Source organism: Melopsittacus undulatus, chromosome 7, assembly GCF_012275295.1.
Source record: "Melopsittacus undulatus isolate bMelUnd1 chromosome 7, bMelUnd1.mat.Z, whole genome shotgun sequence".
NCBI classification, from domain to species: Eukaryota; Metazoa; Chordata; class Aves; order Psittaciformes; family Psittaculidae; genus Melopsittacus; species Melopsittacus undulatus.
Genome location: NC_047533.1, coordinates 45442181 through 45456363, shown reverse-complemented (window position 1 = coordinate 45456363; position 14183 = coordinate 45442181). Strand labels below are relative to the sequence as shown.

Genomic DNA, 14183 nt, shown 5'->3' with positions numbered 1-14183 from the left:
TTTGGTGCCTACGGCTCTCCAGCTGTGTGGCCTCTTACTGAAGCTCAGAGTAGCGTGTTGGTGAAGGCAAAACCCTACCAGAACAGGATGCCCGCCATCCATGCACGGTTGTGCATGGGCATAGGCTGGGCAGCTGGTGAGTCGTGGTGCTGGTGAGACATGTCACCTAACACAGTGCTGAAAGCAGCTCAGGTGTGATGCTGAACCTGTCTGGGCTAGAATCTGGCAGTGGAGGAAGGACAGGGCATCATTGCCTGAGAGCCTGGGGAAAGGTGGGGAGTGTGGTAACGAGAGAAAATGACTAAAGATTGTGAAGTGAAAAAAAAAGAGGGAAAAAGAAAAAAAAGTTGCTGCTGATAAAAATGTAAAGTGAGCAAAGATACTGGTAGGAAGGGAAAAATGAAAGCTTGTTTTTTTTAAGTGGTAGGAAAAACTGATAAGGGACAACAGCAGATTGCAATCTAACCATGAAAGACACAATAGCAAAAGGGAAGTGAAATGAGAGAAAGGAGGGAGTGACTGATTCATAACTGCTTGCACCTTGTGTGTAACCACCACCACCTCTTACATGTAAAATTACTTCAGTGTAAAATGATTTTAAAGATCTGTGCAAAATGGAATCAAGTCTCTGCACTCTGCCTGTCTGAAGTGTGCCGCAGGACTGCTGCACACTCGTTTAATGTCAGCTATTGCACAGGGTACAAAGCAGTCAGCAAGTCAGACCTCACTAGTGACCTTCTAGGTCACCTCCTATATTTTGCCTACATACATATTTTTTTCTGCTGAATTACATTGTCCTATTGACTGAAGTTGTGAGTTGGCATTTTAAAATTAAGGTCTCTGCCCATCAATAAGCATGCAAACAGTAAAGACCTGAACACAGAGATGAAGAATATGCTAACTATATATAAGTGCATAAATCATGCAATTTGTGTTGTTTGGTTTTTTTTTTAAATGAGACTGAAACAATAAGGAGCACTGTGCTGCCCTCGGGAAGTGAGCAGCCCCGAAATATTGTAGGATGAGTTTTGCAGTTCCTTATTGTTTTGTGGATTTAACATACCGGCTTAGTTTCTGTGCCTGGCTGCTAGTCCTGTGTGCCATGTGTATCGCTGGTTTGCGTCTAAATCTTGATTCCTGGCAACAGGAGGAGGGTAGGGAGTTGAAGGGCCTGTACTTGACCGACTCCTTGACCCGTGCTTTACGTGCTTTGTTGCTATTAACTGCCTTTCTTCAATAGCTATTGTCTGATTTCTGTCTTGGTGTGTTGTGTCTTTTATTCGAGTCCTTTGCTGCAAGCCTGCTGCCTACAGCCCACGAGGTGCCTGCTGCCTGCTTAGGTATTTTCTGTGGCCTGCTGCTGACCCAGTTTCTGCCGCGTTTAAACTGCCCTTTTGAAAAGGGGGCATTTCTGGCCTTTGTGAGCGTTCCCAGTGTGCTGGGATAATGTGGCTGATCCAGCAGATGCGGGTAGCTGCTTTAAAACAAACACCCACCCAGCCCAGGTCCCCATGCTTTCAGCCTTGCTTGGATTTTTTCTTCTCCTCCTCCTTGTAAATAAAACCAATTATTAACGCTTTCTGGTCGCTGAAGCAGTGGGATGCGTTTTGGTGGATGTTTTGTGCTTGGAATAGTTACTGAATGTTTGCTGTGCAGGGAGGGGAGAGCAGTGCCCAGCCATGAAGAGTGTACACTGCCAGACTGTAAGATGTGGATCTTTGCTTTTGCTCCTTTGGGACTTGGAGAACTGCAAGTTGCCCTGTCCATGTCTTTTGTGGCTTTGTCATGCAACTTGGAGGTTAGATTGTTTTGGGAGCAAGTACTGGACTAGGGACAATGAGACTTCGTTTGAGCACTCGCACCTTGTTATTTTTTTTCCCTCTCTGATGACATTTTACAAGCTGTGGAAAGGTGATGAAAACGTGACCTTGTTGTAGCTGCAAATCCATGACGTGATTTGGGGCAGCACTTTATGCTTGCTTATTCCCTCTTCTTGCAATGTTTTCCATTTTGAAAGAGCAGTCTGCTTCACAAAGCCTTGTTGCTCCTGTTTTAGTGTGAAATATTTCTGTGGAGTGAAATGAAGAAGCCTGTTCAGAGGTTAAATGCATTTGCCAAACTTGTTTTCATGCACTTAAGTCCAGTGTGTATTGTACAGAATGCACCCTCAAGGGGAAAGTGATCCCAGTCCCACTCCCAGGTCCCCCTCTCTGCTCATGAAGCTCCACTGGCTCTAGGAGGACTTAGTGCAGGTCCCAGGGGGTTCCCATATGGGATCATGACATTGATTTGCTTATCTTGCAGTGGAGAAGATGTGGAGAGAGACGCTAAGCCCAGTTAATGTGCCTTTGGGCTGCAGAGAGATTTTTGGCCTGTCAGAAGGATCATTTCCTCTCACAAGCAGCTTGAGAAATCCCATATCAAACAGGTTAATATCTGGAGCGTGCAGAAGCAAAGTGCATCCTTTCTTGCAGTAGAAGAAGACCTCTGGTTTGAGACTTGTTAAGAAACTCAAAATAGCATTACTAGTTCTTTGCCCTTAGTTTCTTAGGTGAAGATTTAAAGTTGGTGAATTCCAGTTAGCTTCTTAGCTTTGAAATAAAGGCAGAAATGCAAGAGATTAGGGGAGGCAGAGTCTTAATATAGTGCTTGATTGCAAGGGCTTTTTCTTAACTGATACAGAATAATCAAAAGCTGACTTCCTGCTTTTTTATTTTCTAGGCTAATCTTTCTCCTTTTCTTTTCCCCACCAGCAATCCTGCTGAAGGAAACAAATGTTAGCTTGTTGGCTCAAGGTACCCCTCGTTGGAAGTCAGAGCTCTAGAGGTTAACGTGGCAGCCATAAGATACCTGAGGTTGTTTTTGGTGGTAGACATTTTGTTAATAAACTGTGAAACAGGGTGTGTTTCACATGGTTCTGCTTTGTTTAATAGCAGAAGGTTGCAGCATTTTGTATGTCAGAAGAAATTGGCTCAGAGCATATGCCGTGCATTGGCTTCAGCAGATCCCAGATGTTTTGTAAAGACCTGGTAATTTCTGCAATAAGCATTGTAACTATTAATCCTAATAATGCCAAAGTTTCTGAAATGTTGCCAGCTGGAATTTTCTCATATAAATTTTTTCATATCTCTGCTTTCTTTATCAACGTTATCTGACAAAGTATAAATACACGGTAGTACATAGGAGTAAGTCACGAATACATTGTGAGAGCGCTTCCTTTTATTAATAGCGCTAAATCATGGAGCTGTCTTCCCATTTTGCATACCATGACCCAGAGTGCTGAGTGACACAAGACAGGAGAGTGCAGCAAGCTGCTCTTTTCAGAACATGCAGGCAGGGGAATTCAGTGGGCTGTCTGCATAGTGTCCTCCTGCCGTGTGTAGAAATGATCTGAAGCTTTCTTTTTCTACCTGCAGTAAGGGATGTACTTGGAGGTACAACTGTAGTTGTATGGGGAGCTGGAAAAGAAAAGCTTTTAGTTTGAGAGAAGGTTTATATGACTGTGCAGTTGAAGCTTATAGATGACAGTGCAATCGGTTAATAAAGAGAATGAACAATAAAAGTAGTATGCTTTTTTTTTTCTTTTATTACTATAGTAATTTAAGAAGGTTCTTCATAAGAATAAAGTTGTGTATTTTTCTGGAGCAAATGATTGTCCCATCTCATAAATAATACTACACATCACATATGTAAAATTACATAGGTCCAATAGATTACTAAATGTGCCAAAACAAAAAGCTTTGCAAGTGACACCAAAATGTTTCAAGGGGGACTAAAGAAGAAATAATTCATGCATCCCAACTGGGAGAGCTGGAAAACAAGAACAAGGGAGCGATACCCCCAATTTTGGGCCAAAGCTACTTTTCAGTTTTGCTTGGTTAGTGACCTATCTTTTAACTTTTCCTCAAGATTTGGTAGTGACCCCTGGAGTGTGGGAGAGCAGCTTTGTTCGCCTGCTGTATGCAGGATGACTTTGCTTCACCCTACAGCACTATGCGTGAAATACCTTTAAGCAAAGTGCAGCCTTGCTCCTTGTTACATTTCTTTGCATCCTACTTTTGCAGTCATATAATACAGCTTTAGAAAATGCTATTTAATGACATGAAAAAATGGGTATTCTTAGCTAGTAGATGTAGTTTAAATTCTCGGTAGTGTGCACATGCTAAGGGGAGTCTTGTATGAAATTTTGTCTGTTAGAGGAAAGAATCAAGTTTTTAATAAGTCTGGCCATCAACAGCAGCAATAGTTTTTCTCATAAAGCTGAATTGTAGCACCAAGAAAGCTGGTGTTAGTGTGACTCAAGCAGATGCTTGCTAAGAGGATTTTGAAAGAGATGTGTGTATTTGAGTTTCTAAGAGGGACTTCCCCAGTGTCTTACCAGCCTAATACATCTAAGCTGTATATTGTAGTTTTTGCTTTACCACATTTGTACCATATGAAGCTATGTGGCGAAGTACTGTTGAGGTAACTTGTACAGTTTTCCATATCGAACCCATTTTGGTTGTCTGTCTCCATATGCTGATTTAAACAAGGAGTAGTATTGGATGCCCATAGGTAAATTACTATGCTTAAAGATTGATACTTAAAGGTTATACTTTGCTTTTAAAGATCTGGGCTGAAATCCACAAAAGAGAAGACACGCAAAGTCTAGGCTGATGTTTTCCACTATTGTTTTAAACTTGGATCCTGCACCTTTGAGATGTGAACTTACTGACTTTTCCTTGTCTTCTTTTCAGTGCAGGTGGTATCAGGTGCATTGTCCAGACTAAAGGGAATAAATTAAAGGCAAAAAATATTATTACTTTTTTTTTTAAGTCCTATGTATGTGTTTTCTTGTATTTGCTTAGTTTCATTTTCAGTTAATGTTCTTTTCTGGTTTTGGCAAAAAATTAGGAAGGTTTTTTTAGTACTTAATGTGTTCAGTGTAAAGGCTTCTTATGGGCTGTTAAGATCTGTGCCTTAGCCTGTAGGCCTATTCTCTTTCATTATAAAAATAAACTAAAAGGCTTGGCTTAACATAGAAACAGTAAAAGGCATCTCTATAGGAAGATTATAACTCTTAATTGCTGTAGGAAGATTATCACTCTTAATTATTAAGGAGGTCAAGTTTATCAGCGACCACAGAGCTCTTTCATGTATTTTGCTGAACTGTTCTAACTTAAAATGGTTTCTGTCAAGATGGAAATTTTTGGCTGTGGCTGTAAGTAGAAAAAGGAAATGGTTGGGTGCAATGATATTTGACAAGAATGTAACTTCCTATTGCCGTGAACTTTGCAGCTTCACTGTGCTTCCTGTCAATGCCTTCCCCCCTTCTCTCAAGGCAGGAGCCAGATTCCCCAAGTTGGAGAAATACTGCATTGCCCCAGCATGTGAAAGGAAACACTTGGAGGAAGGTTGCTGATGAATTGACAGAAATTTGCCCTCTGCTCTTCAGCTTGGGGAGTTTTATAAGTAAAATTGTGTGTGCGTGATGAAATGAACTTGTATTTTAACTGGTCGAAACAGAATTGCAATTGATCCGTTAAAAGTCGAGGTCTGTTTTCACTTGATTCTCTTTTGTCTATACTGCTAACTGTCCTGTAGACGCTGCAAGAACAGAAAACTAGTTTATTGTTATTTTTGAGGGAATTAATTTAGTAAAGGCGAGTGTGATAGAATCAGTATTTGTTTCTTCTGCAATATCTCTCTTTCTTTGTTAGATTCCTAATAATGTTAGTACAGGACTGTGCTTAAAAACAGCCCTTGTCACGAAAGTCTCCTGTCATGGTTTCACCATTACTTTACTACCTAGTAAGTAAAAATCAGTGTGCCCTTCCTAGGTACGGGATAGGTAGGTGTGTGTTCTGTTCTCTGCCTTTCTTAAAGTTGTTTTATCCTACCTCTTTTACAGGGCCATGCTGTGAAATTTGATTGCTTTCAGTAAAATGTTTTGAAAACTGTGGATAGGGAATAGTTATTTAAATTTCATGGTATTTCAGCACAACATTTGCAGTTAGTCTCCTCTTTGCTGTTAACTGGAGAAAGCACCATACTGACATGGTAGAAACCTTTTCTTTAGGTACTTCTTTAGGTACTACTTTTCTTTAGGTACTTCTCCATGTGCTTTTCTCTAGGGTTCATGTTTTCAGAGTGTCTGAAAAGGGCTATGAGCAGCACATCTCCCTCCCCTTGAAAACGTTTCATTTTCAGTTTAGAGACTCTGGGCAGGAGCTTGGAGGACCAATGTGAGTCTCCTAGCTGCTCTTGATCTTGAGTTGTGAGCATTGAGCAGCATTCTTCAAAAAGCAGCCATTTATTTGCATGTATACATGAGGCCTGGGTGCTTTCAGGTTTGACTGCCTTTCTTAATGCTTGTTAATTAAGATAGGCAGAATTATCATCTAAGAAATTATTTGTGATCTTAGTGTCAGTTTTTGAAGAACAAACCTGGGTTATGCAAGCGGTTTAAATGTTTTTGGGTTTTGTTTGGGTTTTTTGGTTTGGTTTTGTTCGGGTTTTGGGGGTTTTTTTGAGGGCTTGGCAACTACAGGGTAAGCAAATTACTCGAAAAAAGGGAATTTGGTTTAAAAGCTTTGAGGTTTAAAAAGTAAAAAATAAAAATAGCAGGAGCTGCATTGTGTGCCTTTGGGATTTGTGTTTTTGTTATGCATACTGATGGATTTGAAGTGTTCTTTAAAAAGACATGAAATACAGTATTTTCTCATATCCCTGGAAGTTCAGAACCTGGTAATTCAAGATAAAACATGGAGAAAGCCAAGGCTTCTGATGGAGCCAGAAGTGTGTGTTTGTGTTAGGCAAGAGACTCTTAATATGTTTTGGGAAGAATGAAAAAAAAAAAAAAGAACAGACTTTATTGTTTCCATGTCTTTAACAGTTTAGGAGAAGGTTGCTGACTTCTTCAAGTTGAAATCTAAAGAAGCTTAAAAGTAAACTAAAGGTTTTATTTCAGAGCAGTTATCGCTGTCTTAAGTACTTGGATATTGGCTTATGAAACATTGCAGAACGAACGTGCACCTGTTAAATTATGCAAAGCAAAAAGGAAAATGAAGGTGAATGTTCTGCTTGCCAGGATATTTGGAATTTGCTGGCAGTGGTAGAGATGCTTAGAGGAAAATATGTGCATTTTGAACTGGTGGGCCCTATATACTCATCCAAAACAAATAATTTAGATATTTCTCAGCCTCGCTGGAACAAGATTCCTTTTTTTGTGTGCACAAGTAGTTACTTGAAGGTTCAACTTAGGCCACATGAGTGCCTGATTTGCATGCCCAGTTCACTGATAACTCCCTTCTTGTTCCCCCAGGTCTGTGTCTGTGAGTTTCTAGGGTTACCTTTTCTTTTGCTTAAGCGTAACTGTCTGTCTGAGGTGCCTAAAAAATACAGGGTCCTGCTGGACGATCTCTAGAGGGCATTGGATGTTGCTTGAAATCTGGGCAACTAAAGGATTTTCATAGAATCATGGGATGGCTTGGGTTGGAAAGGATCATTTAGTTCCAAACCCCCTACTGTGGGCAGGGACACCTCACACTAAACCATGTCACCCAAGGATGTGTCCAGCCTGACCTTGAACACCACCAGGGATGGAGTATTCACAACTTACTTGAGCAACCCATTCCAGTGCCTCACCACCCTTACAGTAAAGAGCTTCCTCCTTATATCCCATCTAAACTTCCCCTGTTTAGGTTTTAATCTGTTACCCCTTGTCCTATTGCTGTAGTCCCCCCCAGCATCCTTACAGGCCCCCTTCAGGTACTGGAAGGCTGCTATTTTGAAAGGTTTCAGAAAGCAACTTCAAATGAACTCAAGTCATTGTGAATTAATTTCTTAATTTAGTACAGATTTCAGTTATTTCAGAAGTTGGGGGCTAATTTATGGGAGGGAGTAATTCCATTCTGCTGTTAAGCATGCTTTATTGTGCTGCTGCTGCTGCTGCAATACAAACCACAGGCACATCTGGAGAAGAAAGCCTTTTAGCCAGGATGCTCACAGAATGCTGTGTGCCACACTGCTCATCTGCTAGATTTCTTCATGAGTCTTATTCTGGTTCTTATTGTCTGCATTTGACTTCTTTGGATGTTTTTCAAGGAGACTTTGGGTGTAAAGTAAGGGGGAAAAGTTAGGTTTTTTTAATCTGTGTCCTTCCATTTATATCCCATTGAGAAATGTGACTTTATAAGCGCTATCCTGTGAGATCCTGTGAATTTGATCATTGCAGTTTTGTTGTAGTTTTGTAATAAATAAAACTGAAGTACTGCTAGCTTAAATGACTGTTCTGCAAAGGGTTTGTATAAACATTATTGCAGAGTTTTATAGGAAAAGAGAGTATGAGCAGCGAGAGAAGAGAATGGTATCCAGAAGGACAAATAATGGCAGTGGAAACGCCAGGGCTAGAGAAGGGGAGCAGAAGGGGATGCTTAAGTTGAGATGACAAGGGGCCAAATGAAAGTAATGGAGAATGGTTTGTGCTTTACACATTGAGCTAGGCTTACCTACCTCTTTATCTCTGTACTTTAAAAAAGTAAACTAAGTAGCGGCCCATTGAATCTTTGGTGAGCAGGTCTTGGCTGTAGGCTGCTTTGCCAATTTCAGAAGTTTAGAAAAAGAAAACAAAGACTGCTAGACCCCTCTGCCCCTTAGATCATTACCTTGCCAGAAACTGTGGGATTTGTTTTTAAAGTGATTATCCCATCCATTTCACTGGTTTATTTTGGTTTAGCTCCCCTTTCCTATTTTCCTGTAGCCGAAACATGCCAAATATCAGGTATGCATGCACACATGTTATTTGATGGATAACACCATTTTGGCCTTTCCTGCTTTCCACAGTCTAGGATTCAGTCCCTGATGTACATAGCATAGCTCAGAGAAAAAGATGGCCATCCTTCTTCCAGAAGCAGCACTGTTCTCTGGTAAAGTAGTAAATGAATTCCTAAGGATGGTTTGCCAATCCCCAAGCATTCAGAAGCAGTGAGTCAGTTCTCCAGCTCTTCCTAAACAATGCAGTGCTAAAAATAGTGGAGTTTTTTGACTTCTAGGTTTCCAGGGTTTAAAATCCATATTTTTGTTCTTTTACCTGCTGGATATTTTAAAAAATAAAAACATCTGTAAAGACTGAGAGGTTCATGTATTGTCACCTGAGTCTTAGGTTGGTACAGAGAAGTTCCGTAAGTCTCTGGAGCTGAGGCTGTGCTGAGCTCTGGTACTGAACATGAGCCACTGCCCTACAGGGACGCCAGCACATACAGTTTTCCTGAGAGCTGTATAGGGATGTTGCAAGATTAACTTTTTTTCTGATTTCTCCTTCTGCCTCTAGGAAGAAGGATGAAATTGTTTACAAAAAGTCAGAATTTAAAAATTGTTTCCGGTTTTGGCAGAGTTGCTATGATGAACTCAAGTTTTAATTTTGTTGTTTAGTTTTGATGAACTCAAGTTTTAATTTTTCATTTCTGAACAATTTTACCATCTCTTTCAAAGCTGCTGTGTGTCTTATCAGGAGCTGCAGTTTAACCTTCCTAACTCCTGCTTGGTGCTTTTACTGCCTTAGGTAAATGGGAGGTTGAGAGAAGAGAGGGACAAGGGGATGTGACAAACCAAAGCTTTAAAGTAACTCTGCAAAATACTTTTTTGGTTCAGCTGCTGTTTCTATGTCAGTTTCCTCTTAATTAACTGGTTTTCTGTGTCAAGAGACATTTTAAAAATCAGAAATATTTAAGCTGTTTGGGTTTGGTTGTTCCCATAGTGTGAATCTCATCCTCTTAGTCTGCTTTTTGTTTATGAACTGTAATCTAGAGGGATGAATCTAAAATTCACCAGTAAACGAGGGGATTTTAATTTAATTTCTCTTGTTTCAGTTTATGTATTAAAAATTATATTTCCCTAAGCAATACATACATGCTTTCTTATCTCGAAACCTCATCCTGAGGGTTCACTAATATTTCTGCACTGAACGTATGAAGTGCCAGAATACCAAACATAAGTCAAATTCTACTTTATCAGCACACTGAAAAATAAAACAGTACTGCCTAAGGAGTTTCACTCAAAAAGGACCTCTTGTGTGTTAAAGAGCCCAGACCTTTTTGCCTGCTGTTTCCAAGCAAACCCCACAGCCATAAAGAAAAAGACCCAACAATAAAATGCCTTCCCCCAACTTGCTTTTTCTTCATCTGCTGAGAACAAAGGGCACAAAAAGGAAGGATGAAGAAAAGCCACCAAGTGGCGATTGCAATTATTCTCAACTACAGTAGGCTTGCAATCTGAATCGTCAGATAACACATTCTAAGCTAATCTAGAGTAATCAGTTAAAGTAAAGAAATAAAGACACAAGGCAGACTTGAAGGAGCAAATAGAAGAAAAAGTGACACTGGGATAAACTTCCTTCCAGGAAATGTTCCTTTGCTTCTGGTCAGACGCAGTTTATTCTGCAGATTGCTGAGTGTTTTCTATGTGGCATTAGATGAATTAGCTCCAGTTTGAAGGTTTTTTGTTTGGTTGTTTTTTTAAAGGGGCAAAACAAAACAAAAAACCCAGGCCGCAACACAAAAATGGTGAAATCCAGAGTAGATTTGGCCTTTTGTGGGGATTTTTAGGAGAAATACTTCTCTTGTGATTCTGGCTGGTGAAGTGTGACTAAATCTGTTAGGAAGAAAGTTCTTCAGGGAAATAAAAGGGTCTTTGCTTATTTGGAACAAATGTTTGTGTGTCCTATACACTGCATATAAATATTAGGGTTTGGAGCTATGAATATTTATATATATATAATCATGCTGACCTGGTTGTTAACCTGTTTTTACTAGTTACATCGAAGAGTATCAGAACTGAAAGAAGCAAGGGCAAAACAATTTCAACTGTATTTAACAGCACTCTCAGCATACCGTATTGGCATCCCCTTTTAGTCCCACATCAGCAGGACACCAGAATGCTCTTTTCTGGTGCAGGAAATGTTGTAAAAGGCTGGAGCAGCTTATCCATGTTCTCTGATGCCCTTTTTCCTACGGAAAAGCACATCTGAGGCTTCTCAGTAGAGGGAATATGATGTATTGAGGTTTTACAGTTTGTACTCCTTTAAACAACAACAAAACAACCCAAAGTTGCTGACCTGTAGTGACACATTTCTGTTTGCACAGGCAGTCTGGGTGTTCTTGCATTCCTCCAACCAGCTCTTCTGCCCTGGTGTCATCCCTTCTCCTCACCCTACCTTCCCCTCCAGTCCCTTTTTGTCTGCTCCGTGTGCACCTTTCTCCCCGGCAAGCATCCCTGGTGCTGGGAGCTGTGTGTATGCTCAGGGTTTTTACCTCTCAGCTGGGTGTTTTCTGTGAATCACCTATCTGATGGGCAGAGCCTTGGGCAATATGGTCTGGTGTGGGGTGTCCCTGCCCATGGCAGGGGTGTTGGGATTGTGTGATCTTAAGGTCCTTTCCAACCCAAACTGTTCTATGATTCTGTGAATCAGGTGATGAGCTGGAGCGGACTGGAGCTGCGGGACTCTTGGGTTCACCCTCTTCTTCACACCAGAGCCTGCCCCCATCTTCCCGCTGTTCTGGGTGACCCTGTGGGGCCCTCCATTGCCTCCCCAGTGTTTCAGCTGTCCTTTTTTGATATAGATGGATGATCAGGGTGTCAGCATTTTAGATATATTGTGAGGATGGAGAGGAGGAGGGGCTTTAAATTGCTGGGTTGGCAGTGATAATGAGGCCAGTTAAACTAGCTTTTTGATACAAAGGCAATTACTGCAGTGTTCAGAGTAGGTGCCAGGAATTTCCTTACCCTCTTATATTTCTTACTGCCTCTCCATTTCTGTGCTGCACTTGTGATTGAAAATGCCCCCTGAAATGTTGGCATTGACCTGCTATACCAAAATTTATCATTCAGAAGTTGATGTTCAACTGGTCTACCTAAAAAAACAGAGGTGCCATGAGCGGAGAGTCCGGCTTTGTCAGACGACATGCATAATGTGCTGTTAGCTGATTTTAAAAACAATGAAACAGAAGAAGCCTGGTTTCCAACTAAGAAGAAGACTGTTTCTCCACATTTGTTGTTTCAAGACTTCCATTCTCAGGCTGATATTTGTGTGTCTTTCCCAGGCTTGTAAAGTTCTCATGAAACGATCCATGTACTTTCTTGGCCATGTTGTCTACAGCCGAAAGAGAAATTTTTGGCATAATTTGAGGTGAATATGTTAGTGAGATGAGGTTCTTAAAGGAAGGGAAAAAATCCCCCAACAAACCACCACTGACAAAAAAAAAAACACCCAAAAGTAAATGTTTTGTTATAAAAAGTCACTTAAGTTACTTCAACTTTTAAATGTCTTAATAAATTGCTTTCAAAGTTTATTTCCATATCAGATCCCCTGCAGAGATCTGAATGTGTTGAATGGTGTTTGGAGTTCAGGGATGTGAAGGGGTGTTCTGCCAGCTTCCAGCTGGTTTTAGGAGACTTGTGGTAACCCATTTATAATGTAGATGGGCCTTTCCCTTTTTGATGTGCAGAATGATTCTCTGTCCATTCCTGCTATTCCAACTTGTCATCTCCCTTGGGAGAGGTGGGGAACCCCAAAACAGTAGTGGATTTCTCTTTCCACTAGCCCTGCCATTGAATAAACTCATCAGCTTTCAAGTTGTTTTTTGGCACTGCTTCAGGGCTGGTGATAAGCGGCGCAGACGCCCTGGAGCTGGCCAGGGTTGTGAGCACAGTGCCCTAGGAATGTGGCTGTTCTACTTTTGTGGCCAGGCTGTGGCTTGGGGCAATTTGGCAGCATTTGTGGGGTGTAGAGCAGAAGCTGGATGACTTGTAACCACAGACTTGTTCCTGGGGTTGCTGGGGAGTGGTGTACAGGGATGCTCTGGGATTAACTCCATGCGCAAGAGTCAGTTTGGAGCCTGGAGAGTTTGACAGCTGAGGCTGAGCTTCCTCCATCCCAGGTCCAGGCTGCCTTTTCCAGAAGGAATAGGACAGCAGCCCTGGGATCCTGCTACAGCTGCTGCTGCTGTCAGAGGGTTTTCCCCTTTTTCTGGCTAGGAGAGGGTTGACTGTGATTGTTTTCTGGACAGTAACACACTGCTCTTCTAAGAATAAGTGCTGCAGCATGGCCTTGTTCACCCAAATTGAATGAAATGCAGTCTTCCTACATCCACAGCTGCATCTGCAGCCTGTGCAGTGGGGGGCCTTTGCAGAGAGTGAGGGTTGAGAGGGAAAGTGCTGCTGCTGCTAGAGCTCCACAGAAGGAAGATTAGTAAGTCTTGGAGAGCCACTGCCAATTACACTTACTTGGCTTCTTGCCTTTCTCAGCAGAGGTTTTTCTGGTGGGAAAAGGTTATGTCAGCAGTACCTGCAAGATGCTAGAAACTTAAGCCATGATGGGGTTCAGGGTGATACTGTAGTGCATAAACCACAGGCTTAACTTTTATTTTGCCATATATGTGTGAGCGTATAAAAAAAGGACCAGAGGACCCTTCAGAAATGTTCTTTGCCCCATCTGGGGATTTTACTGCAGTAGCAATTTTAATTTGCATATGTTTACAACAGCAATGTTCAGATTTTCATCCTGGGTATGTCTCTGGAGCTGACTTGGAAAAGGAAGAAGATGCTGGTTGCTGCGGTGTTTCGAGGAATGGAGAAAGAGTTGTGGGGTGCAGAGACAAGATGGTTGGAAGGAAGCTGTCATTCACACAGACTTTGTAGTTCTGTGTCATCTGTTCTTTCATTACTTTCTAGCAGCTCCCCAGAAATGTGACCTGGATATACGGCGTTCCTTCTGCTGCAGCAGCAAGGGAGTTTGCTCCCTTGCATGAGCAGTGTTTTCATACAAGTTGTGGGTTTTTATAATAATAAACCTGATTTTTCCTGAGTGGTAATAAATTATGATGTCTATTGGTTTGGAATATAACAACAGAATTATGTAGGTACTTTAATATATTAAAGGTGTAATGTTACAGAACTACAGTTTTAAATTGGGGACCAATTAACTATACTACCACACATTATTCAAAGCAGCTGGATAACTAATGAGACCACAGTCCATCCCTCCGTCTCAGACTCATCTTTGCTAGGATACTTATTGGCATCATCCAGTAAAGATGAAACTGGTTCTGGCCATGCAGCATGCAGACTGCTTCTGGGGAAGTTTTCAGCAGCTTAGCACTAGGTACATACATGTAGTGAACAAGTGCTGGACTTGCTTTTTACCACTG

At 41.3% G+C, this 14183-nt stretch overlaps 1 protein-coding gene across 8 annotated transcripts in view; it reads left to right on the top strand.

Moving 5' to 3' along the window:
* TMEM131L (transmembrane 131 like) overlaps nucleotides 1-14183 on the top strand; it is an 81813-nt gene that overhangs the window by 20302 nt on the left and 47328 nt on the right. The gene's annotated exons all lie outside the window — the stretch shown is intronic.